We start from the raw sequence: 8,856 nt of genomic DNA, 5'->3' as shown, positions 1-8,856 counted from the left end.
AGTTGTCACTGAATTCCCACAGAGGTTGATGTCTTTGCAGAGACACCTCTGGTTTGACTCGAGCTGCCAGAGGTCAGAGGAGGCCCTGCGTGACTGTTTGCTGAAGTCTTCATCTAGAGATGACTACTGTCTGATCCTGAGGTAGCAGAGACAGCCCAAAACCACAGACATAAGCACTTCCCAAGGGGTGCACCTTCCACAATTGAGAAGGTGAGTGGGTCAACTGCTTGATTAGTGGGCAGTTGGATAAAGTAAGTGGTGGTTTAGGTTTATGAAAACTGTACTAAGTCATGGTCATGTTGTAATTTAATTTGTAAAAACCTTTTGAATTTTGACTCTTCCCTAAGTTTTCACATGGTGAGTGATACGGGGTCTTAATCTGTGAAACTGATGAAGGTGCATTTGCTTTCAAAGAGCTCATTAGTGCCATACCATGATGTTCTGTAAAAGTGCTTTGTACTTTTTCAGTAAAACAAAATCATTACATTGGCCTGGTTTTGGAGGCAAGGAGTCACACCAGTCTTTTGGTAAAAGAAACTGTTTGAAGCGCGGAAATAGAGCACGTTAATGCTGACATGTGTTTTACGCCACTGTTCGTTTGATCAATACAGTTTCTGTATAAGCAAGTTCTTAGCATGCACTCATCTTCTCATTTATATTCTCCTCATGTTAAGTCTTTATAATGAGAACATTTGTACTGAATGAAAATCAGTCCCGAGAGATGGCTGGGCTGAGAAATAAAACACACTCACAGAGGAGCAGTAATTAGAACAATACATAGGAAAACAAAAAGTGATATGCCTGCCATTTCTGGCATAGCAAAAAGGGCACTCTGGCATCGATAACCAAACACTTCTACAGCAAGAGGCCGGAGTTTCACTGCTGGGTGCTGGTCTCTGCTCCCACTGCTGTTTATGTGCTTTGTTCAGTGACTCTTGGGCACAAAATGCATTAGCAGAAGCTGGGACGTGGAACTATTTCTTGCAAGAGACTCTCCTCATTGCTGGGAAATAAATCCCTCTTTTGCTCTTGGTGATTAAGGATTAAACCAACCAAAAGTGCAGATTTAGGGTAGTTAAAAAGAGTAGATAAAGAAACTACACATGAGTATTTCAGCAGAAGCGTACTTGAAATAAAAGGAGTTTTTCTTTCAGGTAAGAAAGGCAGAGATGTTTTGAGGTCAGGATTGACCCTAGAGATTCTAGCAAAAGTACAATTAGAATTCAAAGCCAGGCAAAGCTCTGTGGTTTCAGAATCCTTTTTATTTTCTTCCCCCCCCCCCCCCCCCCCCCCAGCCGTACAGAGAACTTCAGGCACTGGAACAGTCAGAAGAGAAGAAAACATGCTGATATGATTTAGCTTCAGTCATAACTCACGCACACAAAATGTAACAAAATGAGCAACACCAAGAACAAACTCCAGCAGCTACTGATAAAATACAAAGGTAACTGCCTCTGCAAAAAAAAATAAATGATGTAATGTGTCAAAATGTTTAGAAGTCTGAAGGATGCAGCAAAGCAAAATGATAGTGTTCTCTGCATCTGGTCAGTGGAATGGTGCACACCTGTGTTTGTCACTCAGCTGTACTGTACAGGCAAATGTGCTATTTCCCAGTCACATTTTCCAATCAAGTGCACCTGAGAGGGGAGGCTGGATGAGCATGTGGCCTTGAAATCCTGCTCTGGCAGAGCACTGATGTGAAGGGCTACAAGAAGTATTCAGGATAGAGGCGAAGTCAAGGCAAAGCTCAGGGACACGTTCTCTAGGGGAGCAGGAAGAAGCAAAGGAACAAAGCATGCCTTTGAAGCTCCTTTTGCTAAGGCATTTTATCATTGTGTAGGTCCACTGAACTTCTGTGTCTAGAAATCGAAGTGGACTAAGTAGTCAAACCTTAAATATGCATAGATATCTACATAAATTAATTGCAAATAATGCTAAATTCTGGGGTACCCATGTTGCCAGCCAGTGGAGCAGAGTGGGAAGCCAACCTTCCTTCTCCAGAAATGAATGGTTGACTGAATGCTTGCAAATGGGTGAATGTGATGGCTGCAGCATCAGGTTGCAGGCTGCCTTACTTCATGCCTGGAAAAGTACAGTAAACTGGAATGCAAATCAGGAGTAAGAGGAACCGAAATTTCTATTAGTTGTATAGGTAACATCGGCAAACTTACTTAGGTTAATAACAAAAAAAAAAGATCCGCTTCAAGACCAGGCAGAATCATCAAGCAAATATGATAAGCAGATAAATTAAAATCTGCTTTACAATTGTGCTTTGAGATGAGATGTATCACTGCTCCAGGGTGGATGCTCATGTTTGTAGAATGATTGCTAACAGAATGTATGGAGAGTGGCTAAACCAACATTCTAAATGAATAATACTGCAAAGGTAATTAAAATGTTTCAAAAGTGAACGTGCAATAGGAAAAAGCAATTTAGTTTTTTAGTAAATCCAGATATTCTTAACTTCACCCTTTCCAGCAAAACTTCAAGCGCAGGACAGGTGTCTTCAAGTACAGGTATAACTCCATTACACTTGAACCATAAAAAATGTGTTAATCAAACACGTAGCTGAAACTACTTTTAATGGTACATGTAGCCGACATATAGAAATAGATTCATTGCTCATCAAACTAACATTTGTTATAAATTACCTGGCATTTTTGTTACATACTTATTCTGTAATTTTCCATGTAGACATTGTAATATTTTTTCTATAAATACAGGGAAAACACTAAAATACAAAGGGCACCCATTTAATTTGTACCTTTAAAGATTTTGAAAAAGCAAATGAAGTTATGCACTTCCTTGGGGGACTGGAAATCAGCTTACTAAGTTATATACTAGACAGTTTCAGTATATCAGGGTTTAATACTTGGAAAATAACTCAGACTAAGCACGTTACTGGACATCACTGGATTTAGTGAGTCACACAAAAGATATGCACAGGGAAGTCACGGATCAATTTGTGTCATTTTGTCTTGTTGCTATCCTGTAATTTCAGACTATTGGAAGACCACTTTCATTTGTGGTAACTGCAGAGATGATCCTTCATAATTACTTACTAAGTTTCTGAGTTTTTTTACCAGTGTAGCATTTCTGAACCATCAATGCAAATTAATAATTCATATGCATTAATAATTTACACTAGGGAGTCTGATGGAGTAACAGAGGCTAGAAGCCATGGGATCAAAGGGAAGTAGGATCTTCCCTGTAGTGACTGAAGTCACCAGGCTCATGAAGAGAGACTAAAAGAAGATGCATGGGGACTCTCCTGTCTTTGTGGAGAAGAGCAATGTGCTCTGCGAGGCTGGGTGAACAACCTACCCCATCAGCACAGGAAAACCTGGGCTGGGAAGGTGAGCATAAGTAGGTCTCAGCTCAAAGCATGTTATGGCCTCTCTTTTTGTCAGTTTGTTTGGGCATCTTTAACCAGGCACAAAGAGACTGCAAACAGGGCACGTACAACTCAGAAGAAAGAAGTGATAGTTTGTAACATAACCCAACTTAAAAAATTAGAGTAGACAAACTACTAAGCTAATCATTTGCATGCTTCCCACCCCAAAGCCTCTGCTGGCCAGGTGGGCATTGGATGGGAGGAGAGGGGTCGGTCTCCAGAGTCCTCCTGACTGGAGCCTCCATGGTGCTGAGCTGTCGCCTGCCATCCCCTCTACCAATGCTGGTGCACTGACTGTGTGACCCAGTGATTCCTGGCATGGGGATCCTGCCACAGTGTCTCACATCTTTCTCAGCAGCCTGAATCAGAGTTGCTTAGGGGGGCTGTGTCAGAGCAGGACTTTGGCACCGGGGTGGGACAGCAGCTGAGTCCCAGCCAGAGGAAGACTTGTTACAGAGGCTGACCTAGCTTTGCCATGAGCCAAGGTAAAATCACAAAAAGGGAAGAGCAGCTAAGAAAGACATGCTTGTCGGTGGCCTCCTGCACCACATCACCCCCAGTGCCACAACATGACCGGCAACCTCGCCACCCCCCACGTTGTCATGAGAGTCATTCCCCATGCCAGCAGACATTTCCATACAAACACTACATTAGCTTATGCATGAGTGGATTAATGTGACTATTAATATTCCAGACTCAGCTGGTCCTTGTGAGGACTAGAACAAGGAGGTTTCAGAACAGTCTTAGCTAACATTTGTTAATCATTATTATTGAAAGAAGTCCTACAACACTTGGCTCTGCTAAAGTGTGTTTGGCAAATGATTCTTACCCTGTCTCCTTTTCTCACTCTAGAGAAATCCAAGCAGAAAATTGCTTCAGCCATGGCTGGCCTCAGAAGGTTAATCACAGAGGCACAGGAGAAACATGGGCAAGATCAAGTGGAAACCTGAGGAGGTGGATGCTGAACACACAGATAAAATCTCTGTATTGCATGTAATCCTGTCTTTTCTCTGATTTGCCTGGGAATCATCTTGCAGTGCCCCTCTGGTGGGGGCTATGCCACATGGAAGTGCTCGTGTTCAGCTGTTTCATGTAATTCATCCTTCACTGTCCATGTTATTTAGCTTGTACTTTTATATAAGACCAATTTCAAAATAAACATAAGCCTTACCAGGGACCTTGCACAGTCTGGTGTGAACGCATTGCAGCAGCTGAGTTCCAGTCCCTTCATATTAAAGAAACTTCGTATCCTACCATCATTTACCCTGGAAATCATACAGATGAACTGAGAAGCTTGCAAAAGAAACATTTCTTAAACCAGAGAGCAAGAATCTTACGACACATTGTATTAATTGTACAAGTGGACACACTATGTTCTGCACCAAGCACAGGCCAGAAAGTCTCGCCTGGTGGCTATGTTGAGACTCCTTCATAGTTATATATGGGCCGCTTGTATCCCCTCTGCTTCATACTGCAGCTGCAGCAGCCCATGTCACATATATCTTGTCTTTTATGACAAGAAGGGTTTTGCTCATACATAAGAGAACCATAAGGTGCTTCGATGGAAAGAAAAAAACTCAGAGTGGCAGCAAACACAGAAGCTGAGCAAACCTGGACTACGAGACACCAAAGTTAGATTTAAAGGTTAAAGTTAGATTTAAAATCAAAGTGACCATCAGGAGGGTCTTTCATCGGATGAAAAGACAGATGAAGAAGTAGAATACCAAACCTGAACAATTCAGTATTTGTTAGGCAGTTGTTTATAGACTGGGCTGCTGGCTGATGTGTAAAGTAGCTGTATTTTTCACCAGACTACTTCAGAGTGTCTTGAAAAACTGAAAATGGCATTGCTACCCAACTGAGGTAAATTCACCCAACAGTCTACAGGAAAAACATACCCAGGATATGACATTTACATTAGCAGAAATGGAAGTAAACTTAAGCCAACAGTGAATACTTTAAAAACTCTTTTTCCAAGCCTCTGGGATAAACATAGTTAAATAACAGCAAAGTAAACCTGTGAACATAGTTGCAGATTCATTCCACAAGTCTCGTTATTGCTTTTTATGGGCTTAAAAATCATTATGCATAAAGCTATGCAAGAATAATTGAACATAACATTAGAAAAACTCAGCATTTTTTGTTTGTTTTGACTGTGTCCCTTCGTATATAATTTCAGAGCCAAATGAGAATAGGAAATGCTGATATCAAATGAGAATAAGAAATCTATTCTGTCTTAACAGGTACTGCACATATCAAACTGTAGTTTACATGCAGAAGCATATTTCAAACCAGAAATTTTCCCCGTCTGCTTTGCTCATGTGAACGTAACAACTGAGACAGAGCAAAGCTCCATGTTGCTGGCTTATAGGAGCAGCCAGCAATGCTGCTTCAGCAGGGGCAGCTGAATGTTTCTCTCCCTGGCAGATTCTCCCAGTTTCGAGCAACCAACCCGTCAGGGATCCTATGACTGGGAGCTTGTGTGTGGAGCTGGAGGCTCTGATTACCAAAAGTTAAAATTATTTCCAAAGAGCGGAGAAGAGACAAAAGAAGATGATGATAAAAGACAGTTGAAGTCATAAGTGAATTAATGAGCTAGAGAGAAACTCGGTTCTATTTAACAATAATGAATCAAGTATTATTTGGTATAGTCCCAGCTCTCAGTCGAGGTGGGCTGCAAGACGCTGAGTGGATTGGGTTGCTCATTTGCTCTACTACTATTATCTATGAATCTGTCCATGGATGTCCATGTCCTGTAGCATGGACAGGAAATAGCAAAGCTCATACTACACCATGGTGCTTAGCGTCCTATGGCAAGAGTTGCCCAAAGCACTTAAATACTGAGATTGACAGCTGTCCTTTTATTGCCCAGCTGAATCAGAAATGTTTGGCTGTTGTGGTAAGGAGGATGCTCCCTGCAGCAAGTTGGTGGACAGCTTTGATTTTCAAACAGGACACTGCAAAACCTTACCACATGGAAGGCCCAGAGGCCATGGCCACCAGCCGAGGAGCAGCCGTGCGGTTCTGCCTGACATAGATGTGTGGCCATTAGCATAATTTTCTTCTCACAGAGAAGCAATCTGGGTAATTTACACCCTCCCAGGGCAAATGTATTTCAAATAGGTCAGAGGGTCAAATGCAATGCATTAGGCAAAACAGCTAATGTATGATAGAGTTGTGGCTGCTGAAAATACTTATTTTGAAAGAAAATGGTCTTACTGTGTTATTAGGTCAGGAGAAATGTTGCCTGAATAGCAATTAGAATTGAAATTACAGTTTATTTATTTTTTTTCCATTTGGTTTGGGGGTGAAATAGCAAAGCCTCAGCTAGCAGAAGTCTGGTGCTTCTTAATGCACCAAACCTGCTAACCTGAGATAAAGTATTATTCATATTCCCTTTCTGTTATGCTCCTTTTTTATGTAAGTATGTTCTTTTATAGTCCTTCTCAAATACATGGCAACAGGCTGGGTGCATATTGTTATTTGGGGCTTTGACATCCTGAATGCTTTCAGTATTCTGTGTTGCAGTAAGGGGCATCAGAGGAAGCTGTCAGGACTCAAAACAACGGGTTTGCCATACAGCAGATAATCGATCTGTGGAATGTACTGAAGAAGGATCTTGTTAGCGGAAAATCTTTACATGGCTCAGGGGGATGAACGGATGAGCATTTGGAGGGGAAATCCACTGTGGATTGATACAGAAACCATATCCACTTCATGAATGTCCCAACTGTAAAACTATTTCTGCCTTTTAAAATATTATTTTTTTTAAGTCTTTTATTCAGCTCATCTGTAAAAGCTGTAAGAATTTGTTATCCTTACTCCTTGAGCTTTGGAATGTTGCTGGACTATACATACGATCATATACACAAAGAGCATTGTTACCAAGATGCAATCAGTTTATGGATAAAAATATAAACATAGTCTTGGTCAATTCAGGACAGCCTTTTGGAGGTGATAAGATGTGCAGATTGCTCTTTCATAGCCCAAGGGAGTTTTCATGCTCCAGCAGTATCTTTCCCACCACCAGCACAGAAAATTATCCTCCTTCCCCTTAGATCAGTTTAGAGCTCCTTACTAACACAAATAACCTACTTGCTATTTCTCTTTTATTTGGGAGTGTTTTCTTCTCATATGGGCACTGTTCTGTGTTTATGTATTTTTGTTCTTGTTGGCCATTGCTACACCTCTTTAGCTCTAGGACAGGCCCTTTGGGCTGATGTGACTAGAACTGAAGACACAGTTGTCATTCCAGAGACACATGCAGTCTGGCATGATGATATTCTCTTCTATATCCCTATTTCTTTCCTAATAATTCCTAACATTCAGTTTAGCTTACTGTTTATTGCCCTGAACTAAATTGAAATTGTCAGAGAAATGCTCTCAGTGATTGCAAGATCTTTTTCCTGGCTAGCAATAGAGAGACTGTTATTGTGTATGTGTAATTAGGGTGGGTTTTGCCTTACTTTGTATTTATCGATCTTGAATTTCTTCAGCTGTTGCATTATTTACTGATATCTTTTTACAGATCTTTACTGTGAATAATTCAATATCATCAGCAAAGTATGTCTCCTAATTCTTCACATTCTTTTCATGATCACTTACAAACATTATGGAGTTCTACAGCTATTAAATTTCCTATTACTCTGCTAAGTTTATAGTCGTAATTGCTTCAATGTGCTATGAGGAGAGGCATTGTTAAAACGATTTGGTGATTAGCTCATGCTTAATTGTACGTTTGTTGATACATTCAAATAACTCCAACAGATTTTACTCTAAAAGTCATGTTGATTCATTCCCTGTATAACACATTTATCTATTTTTTCATATTCTTTCTGTTAATCTGCTCAGTATACAAGTCAGCTTTATCTCCCTGTACGTCTCCACATTTCCCCAGGGGGGTTAATAAGTACTGATGACACATTTATCATTTTCCCGTCCTTGGGATCTCAGGTGATTTTAAGCAATGGGGTACAGTTTGGTCATTTCAAACCATCCTAGGACTGAGTGAAGCAGAACTTACTCATGGTCTGGTAGCTGGATTTCACCTTGTGTTTTGTCGCATTGCTGTGGGAAATTTCAGAGGAAAAGCAGTGCCACGCTGCAGGCTTAGCACTTCACCCACCTGCAGATGAGCACACCTTTCCTTCGTATCAATTGCTTTCAAGTTCGGCACATTTTGGAATTGTTAGGCTACTTATAAAGGCTCAACAGAAACTAGTAAGAACAGGTACCTCTTGCCAGTGGCCTTAACTGAGTGTACAGGGCACTTCCAACTGACAGGTTTTAGTGGTCCTTGAGTCAAAATCTGCTGTGTTAGATCCTTTATCAATGCAAGTGTAACAAAACTGGCATGGATTAGTTAATTTTGCTGCGTAAGAAGCTCAGATAGTTGATCTCATATACAACTACCTAATTTTCAATACAACAATAGCTAGAAGAGCCTTGGGCCATACATGGCC

At 40.9% G+C, this 8,856-nt stretch overlaps 1 long non-coding RNA gene across 1 annotated transcript; it reads left to right on the top strand.

The window, feature by feature from the left end:
• On the top strand, positions 1–4,334 carry LOC136015220 (uncharacterized). Its single transcript, XR_010613108.1, has 4 exons — positions 1–210; positions 1,296–1,444; positions 3,149–3,356; positions 4,247–4,334. It is a non-coding gene; the product is annotated as an uncharacterized LOC136015220 (long non-coding RNA).
• The last annotated feature ends 4,522 nt before the right edge of the window (positions 4,335–8,856 follow it).

Source organism: Lathamus discolor, chromosome 5 (assembly GCF_037157495.1).
Source record: "Lathamus discolor isolate bLatDis1 chromosome 5, bLatDis1.hap1, whole genome shotgun sequence".
Taxonomy (NCBI): Eukaryota; Metazoa; Chordata; class Aves; order Psittaciformes; family Psittacidae; genus Lathamus; species Lathamus discolor.
Note: the sequence above shows the minus strand (reverse complement) of the source record. Positions and strands in the feature narration are given on the sequence as shown.